The 22662-nt window shown below is 37.3% G+C and overlaps 1 long non-coding RNA gene and 1 pseudogene across 1 annotated transcript; one reads left to right on the forward strand and one right to left on the reverse strand.

The window, feature by feature from the left end:
* Positions 1 to 22662, reverse strand: part of LOC148133600 (vomeronasal type-2 receptor 26-like) — a 54885-nt pseudogene that overhangs the window by 15136 nt on the left and 17087 nt on the right.
* LOC148133601 (uncharacterized) lies at positions 10283 to 21011 on the forward strand. Its single transcript, XR_015746986.1, has 2 exons — positions 10283 to 10356; positions 20877 to 21011. It is a non-coding gene; the product is annotated as an uncharacterized LOC148133601 (long non-coding RNA).

Below are 22662 nucleotides of genomic sequence, written 5' to 3' on the forward strand. Positions count from 1 at the left end.
CTTGCAAAAAGCTCACTCCTGGGTTTGAAGAGACTCAGGTGTCTTTGTTTCCTTTTTAATCACAGTCCAAACACAGGTAAGAGGAAGCATCTTTGCTGTAAATTTGTTCTGTGGCCATTCAGGTGGTATAGGTGGTGTCTGATCTGCTAAAGCTCTAGTGAAATTTCAAGTTCAACCTTCAAATCAGTTTCTACCTAAACTTTTATTTCTGTCCCAAGAGGGAAGTTGACAAGAATGACCAGGTAGGAATGATGCTATGGTTGATGCTGATGCTCTTCTGGCTCCTGGCTCCAACTACAGCAAAGAGGCTACAAACCATGTGTGTGTTCAGGGATTATATCCCATTAGAGGAATGCTACTATAGGCCTGGTGATCATATTATTGGTGGGAATTTGCCTTTGGGAGCTAGTTTAAATTCTCCTGTCCCACACTTTAATACATCAAATCTTCTTTTAGATAATAGGTAAGTTTCAGCTGGACCTCTTTCAAAAATACTTCTTCTAGAATTCTGCACTGTCTTAGTGTAATATACATCTTCTCCTTTTCTCAGTAAAATAGCAAGCTCCTAAAATATGCCACAATTCTGAACTTCTGAAAGCTAGGTACTTCAAAAGAAATTCTTTATTGAAAGGAGTAATCCAGATACTAGCCAAAGCAGAGTCTAAGATACCCCCAGGATACAGGAACAGATAAATGAATGTGGATTTAGTCAACCAAAGAAACAACATGTTAATCCCCCTCCCCCTTTTCTGGGAATGTATCTTAGAAAAGTTTTTCAGGAAGTTCCTCTCAGAGCTGGAATTTTTCTGGTCACTTCTCCTCTTGCTATCTCTCCAAGAGGTGACAAGGTTCCAGGCATCTGGCTGCAGTCATATATCATGTGCAAGTTATACAGATTCAATACAAGGCTTAAGATATTCAGGTTATATCAAAAGGGTTACTTGTACCAACTCTCCCCATCCTTCTTCTTCCATTATAGAATGGCAGCATTCAGGTTTTGCTGAGAAAGATCCTTAAAAAAAACCCAAACCCAATTTGGATGTTGCTGCACCAAACCAAACACTGAAGCAAACTCTACAAGCAAACAACCTTAACTGTAATATTCCCTGTATTTTTCGCACTATAGACTCATCCCCAGTAACTACCAGCAGATCCTTGCATTGAGGTTTGCTGTCTCCCAGGTCAATAAGGATTTTCTTCTGCTCCCCAACATCACCCTTGGCTTCCACATCTATGGCCATGTCCAGAGGGAGATAGTTATTTCCTTAAACAGCCTCTCCACACTCTCCTCACAAGGCCAAGTGGTTCCAGGTTACAAATGTGGCTGGAAGGGCACTCTGTTCTCCATCATTGGTGGCCTCAATCCCAAATCCTCAAGGCAGATGGCTTCCATCTTCAGCATCTTCAAGGTCTCACAGGTAAGAGAGCTCTCTTGGATACAGTATGGAGTAGACAGAGATCAGAAGGTTACTCAAAAGCAGGAAGGGTTCTGTGGGGGAGGCACATCATGAGCATGTGACTGTTAGTTAATTCTTTATTAAAAAGTGGCCATCATTTTAGTGCCATTTATTCTCTAAATCCGATTGTTAGTTTTTTTCTCTTGTCTTCCAACATACCTCAACCAATAAAAATGTGTAACTGGTGATTCCTAAAGTGAACGTCAACTTTTACTTTGTTTTTGAAAAAATAATTCCATTTTCTGCAGCTTGGTGTTGGCTTTGAGTTCTCTCAGGGAGAGAGAAGAGTTTATCCTTCCTTCTTGCGGATTAATCCTAAAGAATCTTCTCAATATGTGGGTTTAGTCCAGCTGCTCCTGCATTTCCGGTGGAACTGGGTTGGGCTTATGGCCCCTGAAGATGAGAGGGGAGAACGTTTCATCTCAACTCTGACCCCAATGCTCCAGGAGAAAGAGATCTGCCTGGCTTTCTCTGAAAGGTTGAAATCACATGGTTTTGAGATTATAATGAAACAATTATTTCTCAGTTTCAAGACTTGGTCAAAAACTGAAGTGATTCTTCTTTTTGGAGACTATGATTGTAGTTTAAGTGTACAGACAATTTTGCTTCTTCATGTAAAATCAAGCAAGACAACATTTCAGAATGTTTGGATCTTAACCTCCCATTGGAACCTTAGTGTGGCGGAATCTGAATACTCATTGTTATTTGTAAAGTCTTTCCATGGAGTCTTGCATTTCAGAGACCACACCGGGGATATCTCAGAATTCAATCATTTTGTTCTGTCTTTAGACCCTTTGAACCCCCAAGGAGATGTCTTTCTCCCTCTATGGTGGGAAGTTGTCTTTGACTGCAAGATACATAAATTAGGAGAGATCCCACCAAAGGGGGAAAAACTATGTACAGGAATGGAGAATCTGCAGAATCTGCCCAATTACATTTTTGAAACAAGAATGACAGGTGAAAGTTACAATATCTACAATGCCATTTATGCTGTGGCACATGCATTACATGCAATGTTTGGAACCAGAGCCCAACCGACCGTGATGAGGTTTGGAAAGAGGACCCCAAATATCCAATCATGGCAGGTAATTTCTGTGGTTTCTCAGAGAGGAAGATTCCCATATGCATTTCTTCAGTTACTGATTCAATATCCGCATGTTATCATATCAATGCATATTAAAAGCAATTATTAGAAAAATATGAGTTAAGAATAATGTTTTGTTGGAAGAGGTTAGAGAGAGGGGAAAAGAGAAGTGAAGATTCGTTAAAATGTTTAAAAGTATGTCTAGCTAATGTTTGAAATGTAGTCTAAAGATGGGCTTATTTTATCATGTGTGGTGGCCTTGTGATAAAATAAAAAAAAATTCTGGACAAAAATACACCGATGGCTAGAAAAGATAATAGGGAAACATGTAGATTTTATAGCTGAACAATTTTTATTAGGGATGATACCAGAAAAATTTGATCAGAAAAGTATATATTTAGTATCACATATCTTAACAGCTGTGAGGATTTTTTTTGTACAACATTGGAAAGATGAAGAAAGACCGCAAGAGGAAGAGATAGTTAAGAAGATACTAGACTCTGCAGGAATGGATAGACTTACATTTAAAATTAAACAGAAAGAAGACACAGAATATGATCAGACATGGAACTTATTTTACCAGTGGTTGGAGAGTAAGAATGGAATCTGTATTGTTAAGCAAATTAAATACCCAGAAAACACATTTATTAAGCACTATGAAATGCAATTAATAGAACATTAATAAAAGTTATTACAAAAATAAGAAAAAAAGAAGAAAGACCTTCATAAAGTCCTGAAAGGCTTCAATGTTTACCTGGGTTTCAGGAGGTAACCATGACAGGGAGTAGAAGTCAACTGAGACCACAACAACAATCTGTCTATGTTTGAGAAAGAAGCTTCAAGAAGTCAGAAGAAGTCCTAGTTGGCATATTTGCAGAACAACTTCCGTTTCCCTCAGCATGTAACCTGAATCCAACTTGTAGAAAGACACTCAATTCATTTTAATCCTGGTTTATGTTTCTATAGTTTAACATCCTACGTGACCCTTCCCCCCATTTGTTCAGCTTTATGCTTATTGCACTGTTCAGCTTGTGTGAATGCAGCCACCTGAGCACATAAAGAAGGACTCAGAATAGTCTTAATGGGTTGTTTGTCTCAAACCCATCAGACTTTTCTGCATTACTGGATAAACATTGAACTTCTCTGAACAGTGAAGAGACAAATCAGGGCAAGCACTTCCTTTTCCTTGATTCCATTTCATCAAACATGGTTCCTGCATTGTGCGCTGTTCGATTCTTAGATAGAAAAAATCAAGGGAATTGTACTCTGTTGCCATACAAATCATTTAATCGTTGCTACAGTGAATTAATCAATAACAAGACCTTGGGATAATGTAAATCTTTAAAACTACATGTAATCAAATATCTCAGGAGGAAAAGCACATGATTAATTTTGGAATGTGGCACTGAAATTTTTCATATTTGCTTATTCTGGTAAAGCTTTATTTAAAGAAACCATGATACAAAGGACCAATGATAAAGATTTTCAAAGTAAATACTTGGTGTTACTCCAGATTCCACAATTCTCCACCAAGAGAATCCTCTAGCTTTTCAGACATAAATTCATCTTCTCAAAATTGTCACCATGTTCTGATACAAGCCATAACCATAGCTCTAACCAAATACTCCTATTTCTAATGATCACATTTATTTCAGATTCTTCCCTTTTTGGGCAATGTGCAGTTCAACAACAGTGCTGGAGATGAAGTCTTCTTCTCAGAAGATGGACTGAGATCTGCTCGTTATGACCTTCTCAATTGGCTTTTCCTACCCAATCAATCTTTTGTCCCCATTAAAGTTGGGCAAATGAATCCTGAGGCTCCCCCAGGCCATGATTTCACCATTAAGTCTGATGGAATTGTCTGGGCCACAAAGGTGAGCTGCAAGGAAATGTTGTAAATTCTGGGAAAGATTCATTCTCTTCCTGAAATGCAGAACATCCTTCTAACTCAATTGAATCAGAAACCATGGCAGTCATTTCGTGACAAATCTGCTTTTCATGTAACACATTTGAGGTCTGATTTGTATCATTCCAGAAAGGGAACAATTTCTGTTTGAAATGCAGAATGCAGTTACAGCCCAAAACTGTGATTTCCATAGTCCATTTCTGCTCAGTTGCATCCTCATAGTTCTTTCTTTTAGAAATGCTGTGGTTCAGTCACAAGCCTTCCTTTGCAGGATGAAACCCCTGTTCCAATCTCCAGCATCTGTTGGTCGATTGGGAGTTTCACTGGCCTGCATCCCCTAATAGCTGTTCCTGGTTTTTGATAGACAATGGTGAACAATTTGTTTAGAAGAGATTCTGAGCATAGAAATAGGAATGTGGGAACCAATTAAATAATTCATTGGTATTTCTCTTTCAGACCATCCCCTTTGCCAGGTGTGGCAGCAAGAGGTGCCAGGCAGGAGAAAGGAGAAGAGTTCCTGAGGGCAAGCAAGTTTGCTGCTACCAGTGTGACGCTTGTCCAGAAGGGACCTTTTCTAATCAGACAGGTAGACCAGACTTTAAACCATAAACCTCCAGAATCAAAGGAAGACATTCATTAAATCAATCTATTTTTGTTCTTGTTGTCATTTGTGATGAGATTGATGTCCATTCATACTGCCCTACCATAGAGGACACTTTTCCTAATCCTCAGCAATTGCTATTAGGATAGATTGAGGGCAGAATTTGTGAATCCCCAACATGCATTTCCACTCTAACATCCAATTGGGAAAACCAACTTCCAATGTTTTCCTGAGGTAGTGTGGTATGTGATCCAAAGGTTTAATTTTTATCGTTTAGTGCATGCTTCTTCCATCAGCTCGATCAACCTCTGAGGAAATAGACCTGCCAGAGAAAAAGGAGATCCATCTATCTATACTGCTTTGATAGAGGAGGATCAAAAAAGTCTGAATGAACAAATTTGAAGTAGAAAGCAGAGAGGTTAAGGCAGGGATATTATACCCAGAGTTAAAATAGCAGCATTCCTGGATAACAGATCTGTCATTCTTCTGTTGGTTCCAATATAAAGTGAGAGATAAAAGAGGCAGTAATTACCCATGGAAGTGCACATTGAATGGATAGCTGGAATTGAACAAATCCTCATCGCTGGTTAATCAGTATCATCATAAATGAAGGATATGCTCTTTTAGATGCCCCATAAATTGCACAGTGGGTTCTTTATTTAATCCCTTTGTAGGTAAGTCAATAGCAGAAAGGAAATATGCATATCAAAAGACAAAGAATTTTGATTTCAGATGCAGTTCATTGTGAATCCTGCCCAGAAGACCAATTTCCCAACAAGGACAAGGACCAATGCATTGCCAAGAAGATCCACTTCCTTGCTTACCAAGACACCCTGGGATACATATTAGTTTTTCTTGCTCTTTTTCTATCTGGGATCACTTCTGCAGTCCTGCTGATTTTCTATAAACATCATGACACACCGATTGTCAAAGCCAACAACCGAGGTCTCAGCTACATCCTCCTAGTCTCCCTTCTGCTCTGCTTCCTCTGCTCCTTCCTCTTCATTGGTCAACCAGGGAAGGTCACCTGTCTCTTCCAACAATCTGCCTTTGCCAATTTCTTTTCTCTTGCAGTTTCCTCTGTGTTGGCAAAAACTGTCATGGTCGTTCTGGCCTTCATGGCCACCAAGCCAGGGAACAAGACAAGGAAACTCTTAGGAAAACCACTGTCCAACTCCATTATCATAGCCTGTCCCCTGGTCCAAGCCCTTCTTTGTGCCACTTGGCTGGGAACCTCTCCCCCCTTTCTTAACTTGGACTTCCACTCCTTGTTTGGAGAGATCATCTTGGAATGTAAACAAGGCTCAACTGTAATGTTTTATGGTGTCCTCTCTTACCTAGGACTTTTGGCTCTTGTCAGTTTCACAGTGGCATTTCTAGCTAGGAAATTGCCTGATAGTTTTAATGAGGCCAAGTTCATTACTTTTAGCATGCTGGTCTTTTGCAGTGTTTGGATCACCTTCCTCCCTACCTACCTGAGCACCAAAGGGAAGTCTATGGTATCTGTGGAGATCTTCTCAATCTTTGCTTCTGGGGCTGGTCTCTTGGTTTGTATCTTTCTTCCCAAATGCTATGTTATAATACTGAGGCCCCATCTTAATTGTAAAGAAAATATAGTAAGAAACAAGAATTTCTAATTAATGCTAGGATTAGCCTCATTTGTATTTATCTTTGTGGCATATTTAAAATGTGATAATATTTCTAATAAATGATGACGTGAAGGAGGAATTTGTCCATAGAAGAATTCCTTATCAAGTTCTGCAACTGCTTACAATATTCCTGTGATCTGTTTTTTATTTTTCATGTTTTCAAAGTGTCCTTAACGAGGTCCAATGCCCTGTATGTATGGAAAACTTGTTATTAAAGATGTGTTTCTTATTTCAGATATTTCTAAGTTTATATGGCAAAGGAACAAACCAAGAATTACATACAAACTGGGACAAGATGCTAAGTTAAAGTGGGGTGGGTGGGTTTACCAGACCTGAAATTGTATTTTGAGCTTGAGCCATATTAAGGTTGATTTTAATAATCATTTTCTAGAAGTGCAATACTAAGAGTTTGGAATAAATATAAAAGAAGGTTTTGTACAAAATTGCCTCTTTGGATGTCCCCACCCACTCAAGAAGCTTAAAAAAAAAAGAATTGGTAGTGAAGCCAGACAGATGGACGTACGGTAACATATTATCTTTCAACTCTGGTGAAGTTACATTAAAGTTGAGGGAAGCATTTGAATTAGACAGTTATGCTTGGCATTGCTTTACATATCAACAACTGAAAGAACAATTTAAATTGGATAAAAAAGAGTTGTGGGTTTGATTTTGCTAAAAATGAATTGGAAATCTTACTGCCTGGTAGTGATGATGGGTTTTCTGCTAAAATAAAGCAAGATCATAGACACATGTGAAAGTAAATCAGAAACCCTGTAACTGTGGAGTCTGTCTGGCAAGAACAAAGAATTCTTATCCACAGGAAATATGCATGTGTAAATCTTGTAACAATCCTGGCTAATTAGAAAGCTGATAAAAGTAACATGAGTTAGACAACTGGCAGACCTCAGCTAATAGTTAGGAATAGAGATGGCCTGCAGCAAATCAAATGTGTATTAGATAACTCCTAGGCCAGTCATTAGCTAAGACTTGGGAATAGGGACAGCTAGAGACCAATAGAACAAACTGTAGAATTATTACTAAAATGTTTATTAGATGATATTTCTTCTTATCTCACTTTGCCCCACCTTCTCCTTTAGTGAAAATGTATAAAAGTTACTCTATCCTTTGTTCTTGGCTCTTGGCATTTTGACCAGGAGCCCTTTTCCTTGAATAAAAAGCAATCCAATAAAAATCAATCAGAAAACCTGCACCTTGTGTCTGGCGTCCATCATTGGCTTCAGCACCAGGCTCAGACCCAAATTGGGGAGAACAGGGTCAATATTGCTAAGATTTATAAAATGTTATTGAAATTGAATTTGGAAAGTGAACATGTAAAACATTGTGTGATTCACTGAACAAGGAATTTTCGATATAATGTGATGCTTGAACAATGGAAAAATATGTGGTTGAAAGGTTTTATATTTACACTAAACTATAATTTAAAAGAAAAATTTTATAAAATAATGTATCGCTGGTAATTAACACTGGATAAATTATCTAGAGTATATAAGGGTATTTCAAATGAATTTTGGAAGTGTCAAAGAAAGAAGGAACTTTTTACCATTTATGGTGGATGTTAGGGATATACACCCTAGCAGAATGTGCAACGGCAGGCAGGCAGGCAAATATATGAGATAAACATTGTTGTAGTTTACACTCAGTAAACAGATACACAGTGCTAGTTAAATAGTTTATTCCAGTAAGATTATTAGCATAGTCAAACAGTCCATATATCATACACTTAGTTCAGTCCGTCCAGGGATTATTCATTAGCAAAGTCCAGTGTCGAAAAAGAGGTCAGTAAACTTACAAATAATCAGTCCAGTAATATATCTCTTTTTTCAGTAGAGATATGAAGAAAATCAAACCTCTTTTCTTTGTTCAGCAATAGCAGGGAAAACATGCAGTTATCACCATCAATCCATCATTGTCAGCAATCCAGTAAAAGCCAGCAAACAGTGAGCTCTCTTGCTCCCTCTTATGGTGTTTTTACAACCGCACCCAAAATACATGTTCTGCATTTAAAGTGACACACACAATCATAGTCTATATATATTATTTTACCCAAACTAAGTTAGGTAACCATGTTATTCCTAACATTCTCCCCTTTTGGGTAATATAATAACATATATATCTATTTACAACTTTAAACCATAGTTTTCACAACTTTCCTTGTGCTTTACTGCACCTTTGGCTTTTGTAAACTGATCAGCAAAATTTTCTTCAGTCATGCAATATTCCAATCTTATTAAACCATTTTTTACAGATTGTCTTACATTCAAATATCTACGATCAGTATGCTTAGATCTCGTTTTTACAGCAATATTTGTAGCCATCCGTATGGCTGCTTGATTGTCCTCATACACTACAATGGCATCATTAACAGTTATTCCCATATCTAATAACAACTGTTTATACAGAATTAAATCAGTACATAATAAAGATAGACATGAAAATTCTGCTTCCATTGTGGACATACTTATGTGTTGCTGTCTAATTGACCTCCAACCAATCAGTGCCTTACCTAATAGTATAGCCATACCTGAAGTTGATTTCCTAGTGTTTATGTCTGTTGCAAAACTTGCATCAGCATATGCACTTAAAATCAAATCATCTTTTGGCTCCAAATACAATGCATAGTGCATTGTCTTTTTAAGATACCTTAATATACGCTTTAGTGCTTGCCAGTGACGTTCAGTGGGTTCAGCGTTAAATCTTGCCAATTGATTAACGCCATATGCAATGTTTGGCCTTGACCAATTACTAATGTACGATAAACTACCAATTAATGACTGATAAATAGTCTTATCGAATTTTGAACTTTGAGCATCAGTTTGGCAAAATTCCTGACTCATTGGAGTTTTTGCCAGCTTACAAAGTTCCATTTTATACGTTTTTAGCAATTGGTAAATTTTATCTTCTTGAGATATCTTAAAGCCACTCTTGGTTTTGTTTATTGTCAATCCTAATACTGTCTTATCTCTCCTAATTGCTTTAATTTTATCCTCTTACTTAATAATGATATTATTTCAGTAGCTTCATTATTAGTCTTTGTAATTAAAGCAATATCATCTGTAAACAACAATAATAATGATACTGTTCCATTAGTCTCTCTCTTAAATAAACAAGGATCAGCTAAACCTGCTTTAAACCCTATATTGTTTAACTCTTTAACAATATATTGGTTCCATTAATAACCAGATTGCTTTAATCCATAGAGACTCCTTTTAAGTTTCCAACAGTCATTATTAGTTTTACTATCCTTAATACCTACTGGTTTCCTTAAATATATAGTGTGCTGCAATGGTGCATGCAGATAGGCAGTTTCTACATCTAAGTGATTTATAATATAATTCTTCTTACCTGCTCACACTAAAGCTGCTCTCAAGGTTGTTGCCTTTAAATTCGGTGCAAAAACTTCATCATAATCATATGCAGTTTGATTAAATCCTTGAGCTACCAACCTAGCCTTATGGGTAACAGTCCCATTTTTACCAGTTTTTAATTTAAATATCCATTTGCAGCCAATTGACTTTTCACCTGGAGGTAATTTGGCATTTTCATAAACTTTCATTTCCTTTAATGAATTTAAGTCTTTTTTCATTGCCTTATGCCAATTTTCCTGTTCCTTTGCAGGATACATCCTAAGTTCATCAACAGTAGTTGGAACTTTACTAACTTGGCAAACTACGCTTGCTTGGTACCTGTCAGGTGGTCTGGTTACACGTGTAGAACGTCTAGGTATTAAAGGGCTTACAGGTGGACTTTCATGTACTACCTGTTCCTGGTTATCTATTTCTTCCTCTTCTGGTATTTCTTCCTGTTCTGGTCCTATATGCTCTTCATGTACTTCCTCTTTAATTGCGCTCTTCTTATTACTGATTTGTTCTTTTGGTCTTTTGTAGGTTTCTATGATTACTTCCTTACTTGAATCTTGCTCCAGTTTTTCCCATCCTACATGTTCCAGGAATTGTGCACTAGCACTACAGTAAACTCTAGATGTACCTTTTTCCCAGAATCTGTATGATTTGTGATTAGATTCATAACCTACAAAGAATAACTTTTTAGCCCTATGCTGCCCTTTTTGTCTCAGTTGTGTAGGGATATGCACCCATGCTGGTGCTCCAAATGTATGCATGTAGCTTAGGTCAGGTTTTATGCCATGCCACCGTGTGAATGGTAATTCACCTGTTGTTGAGTTAACAACATTATTCAATATATGATTACCACACATTATTGCTTCTCCCCACAATGTTTCAGGTAATCCTGAATCTGACAGCATAGTACGAGCCATTGCTTGTAATGCTTGGCCTCATCCTTCTATAAAGGCATTAAGTTGTGGCCTATACGGTGCAGACTTTTTATGTTCAACACCTACCATCTTCAGTTTGTTTTTGGAATTTATTGTTTATAAATTCCGTACCATTATCAGTTATAAGAGTTACTAATTTCCTTTTAGTTTTTCTTTCTGCAAATTTAAGCCAATTAAAGAAATTCTGATATGTTTCCATTTTGTTCTTCATTAGATAACAGAAACCATATCTGGAATAATGGTCCATTATACTTAATATATAACGAGCACCTCCCACACTTGGTTTTTTAGGACCTATAATATCAGCAAATACGACCCCTAGAGGTTCCTTTGTTTTAAATCCATTTATTCTATTTGCTGGTATTACCTTGCTTTTTTCTTGACTACAAGCATTGCAGTGCAAATACTTACTGCAAGGCTTCAGTTTTATACCTTTAGATAGTTCTACCGTTTGTTTAAGCATTTTAAAATTTATATGCCCTAAACGTCTGTGTAACAAATGTATGCACTCATCATGAGGTTTAACATTATTATAAACTGTGTTAGCTAACTCTAATGAATTATTGGCTATATAGATTACCCAAAACAGTTCCTTTAATTAATTCAATCAACGTACTATTTTACCAATCCTACCATGCCAAAAAGTAAATCCTACGTCAAACCACAACCTAAAGAGAAGATAATCCCCACCAATGAACCACAAGACTCCTGCACATGCCTTAAATGCTACAAAAGTCTAAAGGATAATAAATACTCCATCATATGTTCTCTGTGTAAAAAATACACTCATCATGACTGCTTGGGATTACCTGAGCAAATGATTAAATACCTAGAATCATCCAATGAGTATCCATATTTCTGCAAATCATGCATACCCAAACTGGATCTGTCTGAAAGAGATGATACCATCAAAACCATTGAAACATCCCCAATCATCGAAACCATTAAAACATCCCTCAACACCATAGTAGCATCCCTGGACACCGTAAAAGAAAGAATAACCAACCTTGAAAAAAAAGACACAACGCAAAAACCTGAACATCAAATAGCTACAAACCACATCTCCACCCATCAACCACAATCCAATCCAAAACCCAATCCACAAATAAACACAACCCAGACAAATATTGATATCCCAATCCTCATCAGAGAAGCTGTTGAGCGTGAACGGAAACGTCCAAACGCCATCTTATTTGGACTAGAAGACATCAATGTCAATGATGACATCACAACTGTCCGAAACATCATCAGAGATTATCAAGCATCAACCATCTCCGCTGATGAAATACTTGACATTTCCCGCATAGACCGAGAGCTCAAAAATAGAGACGGCTCTGTGGCCCCACGCTTGTGCAGGGTCATTTGCAAAAATGAATCAAGCAAACGTAAATTCATTTATACTATAAACTCACTCGCCAAAACCAACACCAACCACAAGAACCTCCGTTGCCGCCCTGACCTAACCATACAGCAACGTGCCCGCTCCCGTGTACTCCGCATCGAACTCAAAAACCGTCTAGACAATGGAGAGAAGGACCTGTACATTGACTACCATGCTGACTGTATCAAAAGTAAGCCACGCAACCCAATTCTCAACTTTTACCCTCAACCACAACCCTACCTCAACCGATCCACCATCACCCAAGACTAGGCACGCGCCCCCCCAACTACCTCAATTCTAACTACTGCCGGACTTAAATGCAAACTACTCAATACAAGAAGCCTCGTGAATAAAATACCTGAATTTCTCATCCTCCTTAATACGGCTAACTTCGACATTATATTTGTCTGTGAAACATGGCTCAGTGCATCTCTCCCCGACTCCATTACCACAGTAAGAGACTATCATGTTTACCGATCAGATCGTGAAAATCGTCGAGGAGGTGGTGTTGCTATATAATATAAAAAATCCTTACATCTAAAAAATATCCAAGTTACCCAGGAGCTTGCCCTTCCTGAAACCATCATCTGTGAACTATCCTTAAATATCACAATTCGATTCTTACTATGTTACAGAGCACCTGATTATGACATCGAACATGTAAACAAGCTAAATACATTACTAACATGGGCTACATCCTGCCCATACCCTTTTATCTTTCTTGGAGATTTCAATCTACCTCATATCGACTGGACCCTAAATAATTGTACAACTGAAATCATACACACAACCTTCTACAATGCTATTACAAATCTGGGACTGGAACAACTAGTAACCAACAACACTAGACTAAACAACTGCCTCGATCTCATCTTCTGCAATAGTTTGAATTTAATTTACGGAATACAAACTAAAGAACCCTTTTCCAGCAGTGACCACAATATGATTGACTTTTGTCTCAACATACGTCCACACAAAAATCACCTCAATGATGTAATCCCCAATTATAACTTCAAAAAAGGCAACTATGATGTTATAGACAACGACCTCTCATCCCTTGATTGGCAATCTCTATTCACTGGATGCAATACCGTTGAAGACCATTACAACATATTCTTACTTGAAATCAAAAGAGTCATCATACTATATGTTCCAACAACAACTCCCAAAACAAAACAAAAAAGAAGATTGTTAGGTATAACATTGATACCAAATATGGTTTGGGTGAATAAATATATAAAACTTAGATATCATGGTTTAAGTGCTTATCACTTTAAGCACAATGCAGCAGGCAATTAGCCGATTAAGGTGCGGTTAGAAGTTACAATATAAGGAAGCATTAGAAGCTGGAATGATTACTGTCTGTGAGCTGGCTGTAACTGTGTGCTGCTGCGACTAACTGTGATTACTGACTGTGAGTGCCTGTGACTGAACTGTTATTGTTTGCTACTGTTTGCTGATTTACTGCGTAATTCTACTGAATATCCAGCGTTTGTTTCTCTGGAGAGTGAAACCGGAGGAGGAGAAGATATCTTTATCGGCTGATAAAGATATTGCAAGGACTCTTAACTTGGACTATAATAGTGAGTCTTACTGGATGGAAATACTGTGAATGACTTAATGGACTGAATGACAATGCTTAAACTCTAACTGGATTAAAAACTATTTAAACTACAAACAGTGTTTGTGTTCAGTGTGTGTATACTCTGGGGCCCTTCCGCTCTCCTTTGGTTGCCTGGCTTGACTACTGCTGCAATACTCTTCTAGGGGTTAATTCCCAAACCCTAACATTGGTTATGGGCCCAGCAGCATAGTCTAACTAACCAGGATATAGCAGAGAGAGTTGGTGTGAGTTGCACATTACTGTAAAAACAAACTGTTTTAATTAGTTTAAAATAGTCAAAATATCTGAAGAGTAATGGCACAAGTAAATTTGTCACAACTGTCCATGATATCCAGGCTGGATGGAACAAACTATGTTTCATGGTCAATGAAATGTAGTTCAATTCTACGTAAAGAAGGTTTGTGGGACATTATAGCAAACCCACCAGATGTGAGTAGCTGGGATCCTGCTAATGATGATGATAAAGAAAAGTTACAAGACTTTAAACTGAAGAATGAGCAGGCTTTATGCATCATAGGACTGACTCTCTGTGATCAGCAGCTTGTCCATATTCGTGGAGAAGAAAATGCTGCAAACTGCTGGGAGAACCTCAGGAAGATTTATGTTCGGGACAGTGTAGGAGCACATATAAATCTTACACGGAAGCTTTTCAACGCATCTTCAGAGGAATGGAGATATGTTAGTTCATTTAAACTGTATGAAGAGCATTTTTCAAGATTTGCAAGAAAAAGAGCTTATATTTAATGAACTGCAAAAAGTCTACATAATATTATCTTCATTAGATGAAAGCTATGATGACTATGTGACTTCGTTAGAGGTATTGCCAAAAGAAAGCCTCTCATTAACCGAGATTACAGGCAGGCTACTAGAAGAAGCCAGAAGAAGGCGTGAGCGTGACGAGCTGAGAGAAGATAAGAAAGAAGAGAAATTATCTTCAAAGCTTGAAAGAAACCAGCAAAGCAAAGTAAAGCACCTGGAAGAAGAGAATTTATCTTCGACAGCATACACAATTAAAAAGTGTTTTAATTGTGGAGGCAGAGGACATTTGGCAAGATTCTGCAAAAAGAGAAAAAGCCAGAATGTAAAAAAGTCAAAGAAAGCATTTGAACTAGCCACGTTTAGCAACTCTGATGTGAAGAATAATTTATGGGTGGTTGACAGTGGCGCATCCCACTGCATCACAAGAGATAAGACAAAATTTATAAAAATGTCTACAAGCTCTCAACATATATCACTTGCCAATGGCTGGAACCTGAAAGCGAAAGGTCAAGGTTTTGCACGTTGTCCGTACATAAACCAGGATATAAAAATGTTGTATGTACCACAACTAAAGTTTAATTTGCTTTCAGTAAGGGTATTAGATAAATTAGGTTATGTAATTACTTTTAAAGATAATAATTGCATAATTGAAAAAGATAACAAAAGGGTAACTGCAGCTTTAAATGGAACATTATATGTATTAGATAATAGTAAGAAAGGGGAGGCTCAAACTGTATTTAATAATATAAAGCCTCATGAAGAATGTATCCATTTATTGCATAGGCGTTTGGGGGCATGTAAATTTTAAAATGCTAAAACGTACAGTTGAGTTATCTGAAGGAATAAGGTTAAAACCTTGTGATAAATATTTGCGTTGTAATGTTTGCTGTGAAGATAAGAGCAAGGTATTGCCTGCAAATAGGCTAAATGGTTTCAAAACAAAAGAACCTTTAGAAGTAGTATTTGCAGACATAATAGGTCCAAAGAAACCCAGTATGGGGGTGCTAGATATATACTGAGCATTATGGACCATTATTCTAGATATGGGTTTTGCTATTTAATGAAAAGCAAAACTGAAACATATCAACATTTTTTCAATTGGCTTAGGTTTGCTGAAAGAAAGTCTAAACGACAACTGATAACCCTGGTGACAGATAATGGCACGGAATTTGTTAATAACAAATTCCAGAACAGACTTAAGATAGCAGGAATAGAGCATAAGAAGTCTGCTCCATACAGGCCAGAACATAATGCTTTTATTGAAAGAAGAGGCCAAACACTACAGGCAATGGTTAGAACAATGTTAAATGATTCTGGGTTACCTGATTCTTTGTGGGGGAGGCTACAATGTGTGCTAATAACATATTGAACAACGTTGTTAATACAACAACAGGTGAAATTCCATTCACCAGGTGGCATGGCAGGAAACCTGACCTAAGTTACCTGCACACATTTGGTGCACCAGCATGGGTGCATATTCCTGCACAACTCAGAAAAAAGGGCAACATAGAGCTAAAGGTTTTTCTTCGTTGGTTATCAGGCAAACCATAGGGCATATAGATTTTGGGAGAAAGGCACATCTAAAGTGTTATGTAGTGCTAGTGCCCAATTTCTAGAACATGAAGGATGGGAGAAATTAGAACAGGATGCCAATAAAGATGTAATTATTGAATCCTATAGAAATCCCATTAGTTATCCCTGTAACTTTAAAAATAAAGTAAAGAGACAAATACAGGATGAAATAGTGCCCATAAAGGAAGAAACAGATTCAATAGCTGAACAGGATGAGGAAGATGAACAGGTAGTAGTTCAACAAAGTCCTCCTGTAAGCCCTGTAATTCCCAGAAGAACTACACGTGTATCTAGACCGCCTGATAGGTACCAGGCTAACACAGTGTGCCAGATTAATCAAGTTCCTAATTCTGTTGAAGAAATTAAAAAGTATCCTAATAAGGAAAAAGAAAAATGGTATGCAGCAATGAATAAGGAACTGAATTCATTAAGTGATATGAAGGTGTATGAAAATGCCAAATTACCTGTAGGAAAGAAATCCATTGGATGCAAATGGATATTTAAGGTAAAAACAGATAAAGATGGTAATTTAATCCATAAGGCAAGGTTAGTAGCCCAAGGTTTTAGGCAGAATGCTAATGACTACGATGAGGTGTTTGCACCTAGTCTTAAGGCAGCAACCTTGAGGGCAGCTTTAGTGTGGGCAGCTAGTAAAAACTATATAGTTAACCATCTAGATGTGGAAACTGCTTACTTGCACGCCCCATTAAAACATACTATTTATATGAAAAAACCTGATGGTATTAAAAGTGAAAATAAGGATAATAATGATTGTTGGTTGTTAAAGAAAAGCCTATATGGTCTTAAACAATCAGGCTATGAATGGAACCAGTATATTGTAAAGGAACTAGACAATATAGGATTTAAAGCTGGTTTAGCCGATCCATGTCTATTTAAGAGGGAGACAAATGGGAAAGTATCATTATTATTACTATTCACAGATGACATTGCATTGATAACTGAAACTAATGATGAAGCAAATAAAATAATAGCATCATTAGGAAAGAGAATAAAGATCAAGCAATTAGGGAGATAAAGAAGTATCTCGGTTTGAATATAAAGAAAACACGGAAAGGTTTTAAGATATCTCAGGAAGATAAGATAAGCAAATTGCTAAAAGATTACAAGATGGAGCTTTGTAAGCCGGCTAAGACTCCAATGAGTCAGGAGTTTAGCAACACTGATGTACAAAGCCCTGAGTTTGATAAGGTGATTTATCAATCTTTAATTGGTAGTTTGAGTTATATTAGTAATTGGTCTAGACCAGATATATCGTACTGCGTGAATCAGTTGGCTAGATTCAATTCTGCACCATGTGAAAGACACTGGAATGCAGCTAAGAGGATATTAAGATATCTTAAAAAGACAATGAATTATTCATTGTATTTAGAACCAAAGGTGATTTAATTCTGTGTGCTTATGCAGATGCTAGCTTTGCATCAGAAAGAGACACTAGAAAGTCGACTTCAGGAACAGCCATAATGCTGGGTAAGACATTAATAGGCTGGAAGTCAATAAGACAACAGCATATAAGTTTGTCTACTATGGAGGCAGAATTCTCCTGTTTATCATTGTTATGTACAGAGTTAATAATGTATAAACAAATGTTAATTGATATAGGTATAACTGTAGATTATCCTATAATTATTCATGAAGATAATCAGGCAGCAATTCAAATGGCCACAAATATTGGAGTAAAAACAAGGAGCAAGCATACAGATCTAAGATACCTAAACGTGAGACAATCTGTAAGAAGTAAGATGATTCAGCTAGAGTACTGTATGTCGGAGGACAATTTAGCTGATAATTTTACTAAAGCCCAAGGTGCCAGTAAGCACCAGGAGAGTTGTGAAAAATATGGGATAAGATTGTAAGGTATTATATATTTATTTCACCCAAAAGGGGAGTATGTTAGGTATAACATTGATACCAAATATGGTTTGGGTGAATAAATATATAAAACTTAGATATCATGGTTTAAGTGCTTATCACTTTAAGCACAATGCAGCAGGCAATTAGCCGATTAAGGGTGCGGTTAGAAGTTACAATATAAGGAAGCATTAGAAGCTGGAATGATTACTGTCTGTGAGCTGGCTGTAACTGTGTGCTGCTGCGACTAACTGTGATTACTGACTGTGAGTGCCTGTGACTGAACTGTTATTGTTTGCTACTGTTTGCTGATTTACTGCGTAATTCTACTGAATATCCAGCGTTTGTTTCTCTGGAGAGTGAAACCGGAGGAGGAGAAGATATCTTTATCGGCTGATAAAGATATTGCAAGGACTCTTAACTTGGACTATAATAGTGAGTCTTACTGGATGGAAATACTGTGAATGACTTAATGGACTGAATGACAATGCTTAAACTCTAACTGGATTAAAAACTATTTAAACTACAAACAGTGTTTGTGTTCAGTGTGTGTATACTCTGGGGCCCTTCCGCTCTCCTTTGGTTGCCTGGCTTGACTACTGCTGCAATACTCTTCTAGGGGTTAATTCCCAAACCCTAACAAAGATTACCCATATCAATAAGGAAACTTCAATCCAAAAAGAGATCACTCTGGCGGAAAAACAAATCTGGTCACGTTGCCAATTTCAAAAACCGATACAAAAACTTATGCCCCCAGATAAAGACCGAATGCACCAATTATCACATTAAACAAGAAGAAAACCTTCTAAGCACCAATTCCACCTGTGCTTTTTACAATTTTGTAAACAACAAACTAAAAGACTCAAGGTCCATCCCTCCCTTGATAGGACCTGATGGTAAAGACTGCAACGACGACACCATTAAAGCCAACATCTTTAACACATTCTTCGGCTCAGTATTTGTAAACAGCAATGGATCTTGCCCAGTATTTCCTAACCGTACCACAGATAACAACAATGACCTAATACATATCGATTTCACAGAAGACAATGTTGAAAAATCACTACGCAAGCCTGGTTGAAAATTACAGACCAATCTCCTTATGCTGCGTCACCTGCAAAGTCATGGAATCAATTATTAACCAATCCATCATCCTCCACTTAGAGACAAACAACCTACTCTCCAATAAACAATTTGGTTTCAGAAAAAAACTATCCTGTAATCTGCAACTCTTACACTGCAAAAACATATGGACGACACAACTCGACCAGGGCAAAGCAATAGACGCAATCTACATAGACTTCTGTAAAGCCTTTGATTCAGTGGTACACGACAAACTACTCCTAAAAATAAAATCCTATGGTATATCTGGACAACTGAATAACTGGATAGAAGCATTCCTGTCAAACAGACAACAAATGGTCAAAATCGGGAGCGTTCTACCAAATCCAGTACCTGTCAATAGTGGTGTCCCTCAGGGCAGTGTTCTAGGACCAACTCTCTTCATACTCTACATAAACGACCTCTGTGATCATATTAAGAGCAATTGCGTTCTCTTCGCTGATGATGTAAAGCTGTTCAATACTACAGACAATACTGCTACCCTACAAAAAGATCTTGACTATGTATCCGAAAGGTCAAACAAATGGCAACTTCAAATCTCAACAAATAAATGCTCTGTCTTACATATTGGCAAAAAAAATCAGAAAATAAAATACAAGCTGAATAGTCAAGACCTTGTTGATGACCCAAGCTCTGTAAAGGACCTTGGATTACTCACCTCTAATGATCTGAGTGCTAGAGCCCACTGCAACTACATAGCCAAAAAGGCATTAAGAGTTGTAAACCTAATCCTACGTAGCTTTTTCTCTGGCAATATCACACTACTAACCAGAGCATACAAAACATTTGCTAGACCAATACTCGAATACAGTTCATCAGTCTGGAACCCTCATTACGTATCTGATATTAGCACAATTGAGAAAGTCCAGAAATATTTCACAAGAAGAGTTCTCCACTCTTCTACTCGTTGTAGAATACCTTATGCCACCAGACTTGAAATTCTAGAACTAGAAAACCTTGAATTACGCCGTCTTCGGTCTGACTTAAGCATGGTATATAAAATCATACATTGCAATGTCCTACCTGTCAATGAATACTTCAGCTTCAACCATAACAACACAAGAGCACACAATAGATACAAACTCAAAGTAAACCGCACCAAACTTGATTGCAGGAAATACGACTTCAGCAATAGAGTAGTCAATGTCTGGAATACTCTACCCGACTCTGTAGTCTCTTCCCCAAACCCCAAAAACTTTAACCTTAGACTGTCTACCATTGACCTCACCCCTTTCCTAGGAGGTCTGTAGGGGGCGTGCATAAGCGCACCAACGTGCCTACCGTCCCTGTCCTATTGTTTCTCTATTCTTTTATTTTTCTTATATGTACCCATCTCATGTATTCACAACTAATGAATTATCATTTAACACATACAATTCACCTTTTAAAGTTGCAGTCACTTTTTTACCTTCTTTTTCTATTATGCAATTTTCTCCCCTAAAGGTAATTACATAACCTAGTTTAACCAAAACTCTAACCAAAAGCAAATTAAACTTAAGTTGTGGTACATATAACATTTTTACATTTTCTTTTATGCAAGAACAATGTGCTATACCTTCACCTTTAGCTTTCAGTTTCCAGCCATTAGCTAACGATATCTGCTGTGAACTCGTGGACATCTTAACAAATCTTTTCTTATCTTTCGTTATGCAGTGCGATGCTCCACTATCTACAACCCATAAATTACTATTCACAGTTTCGTTACTATGCATGGCTAACTCTATGCATTTTTCATCCTTTTGATGCCTTTTAGCATTCTGGCTGGCATTGTGGTGTTTTCCTTTCTTGCAGAATCTAGCCAAATGTCCTTTTCCTCCACAATTATAACATTTTCTAATTGTATAGGCTGTCGTAGATTCTTTATGTTCTTGTGGTTGTTGTTCCCTTCTGAGTTGATCCCTTTCAAGCCTTCTTCTGGCTTCTTCAATTAATCTGCTAGTAATGTCAGTTAATGTGAGGTTATCTTTTGGCAGTACTTCCAGTGAAGTTACATAGTCGTCATAGCTCTCATCTAACGAAGACAAAATTATATAAACCTGATGCAGTTCTGTGAAGATAAGTTCTTTTTCATGCAGTTCCTGAAAAATTCTCTTCATAGTGTTTATATGATTCAACATGTCTCCATTCTTTTGAAGATGTGTTCTGAACAGTTTTCGTGTAAGATTTATATGTGCTCCTACACTGTCTCGAACATAAATCTTCTTTAAATTCTCCCAACATTTCGCAGCTGCTTCTTCTCCACGAATATGGACAAGCTGCTGGTCACAGAGTGTCAGTCCTATTATACAGAGAGCTTGCTCATTCTTCTGTTTATATTCTTGTATTTTCTGGGCATCATCCTCATCTTCCGGATCCCATGCATCTACCTCTGGTGGGTTTTGAATTATACTCCACAAACCGTCTCTGCGTAGAAGTAGGCTGCATTTCATAGACCATGAAACATAGTTTGTTCCATCCAGTTTGGATATTAGAGACAAACTTTGTAAATTGACTTGTGCCATCTTTTTCTGGATATTAAACTATAATTAATAAAACACAGCTGTCTGTTTACATTATTGTGTAACTACACAAACTCTCACTTTATATAAGCCTGTTTATATCCTGGTTAGTCTGACTGTGCAGCCTTGGCTCATAACCAGTGTTAGGGATATACACCCTAGCAGAATGTGCAACGGCAGGCAGGCAGGCAGGCAAATATATGAGATAAACATTGTTGTAGTTTACACTCAGTAAAACAGATACACAGTGCTAGTTAAATAGTTTATTCCAGTAAGATTATTAGCATAGTCAAACAGTCCATATATCATACACTTAGTTCAGTCCGTCCAGGGATTATTCATTAGCAAAGTCCAGTGTCGAAAAAGAGGTCAGTAAACTTACAAATTATCAGTCCAGTAATATATCTCTTTTTTCAGTAGAGATATGAAGAAAATCAAACCTCTTTTCTTTGTTCAGCAATAGCAGGGAAAACATGCAGTTATCACCATCAATCCATCATTGTCAGCAATCCAGTAAAAGCCAGCAAACAGTGAGCTCTCTTGCTCCCTCTTATGGTGTTTTTACAACCGCACCCAAAATACATGGTCTGCATTTAAAGTGACACACACAATCATAGTCTTTATATATTATTTTACCCAAACTAAGTTAGGTAACCATGTTATTCCTAACATTGGACATGTGATAAAGCAAAGAAATTTTGGATTAAGATATTATAATACAGAAAATTCTTTAAAAAAAAATAAAAATGAATCCAGAAACTTTTCTTTTGAATTTGGAAACTTGGAGAAAAAATTTGGAACTTTTATCTCATATATGTTGACACACAA

This window comes from Notechis scutatus, chromosome 1 (assembly GCF_049901735.1).
Source record: "Notechis scutatus isolate UNSWTSFEM ecotype Mainland chromosome 1, rNotScu1.2, whole genome shotgun sequence".
In the NCBI taxonomy this organism is placed as follows: Eukaryota; Metazoa; Chordata; class Lepidosauria; order Squamata; family Elapidae; genus Notechis; species Notechis scutatus.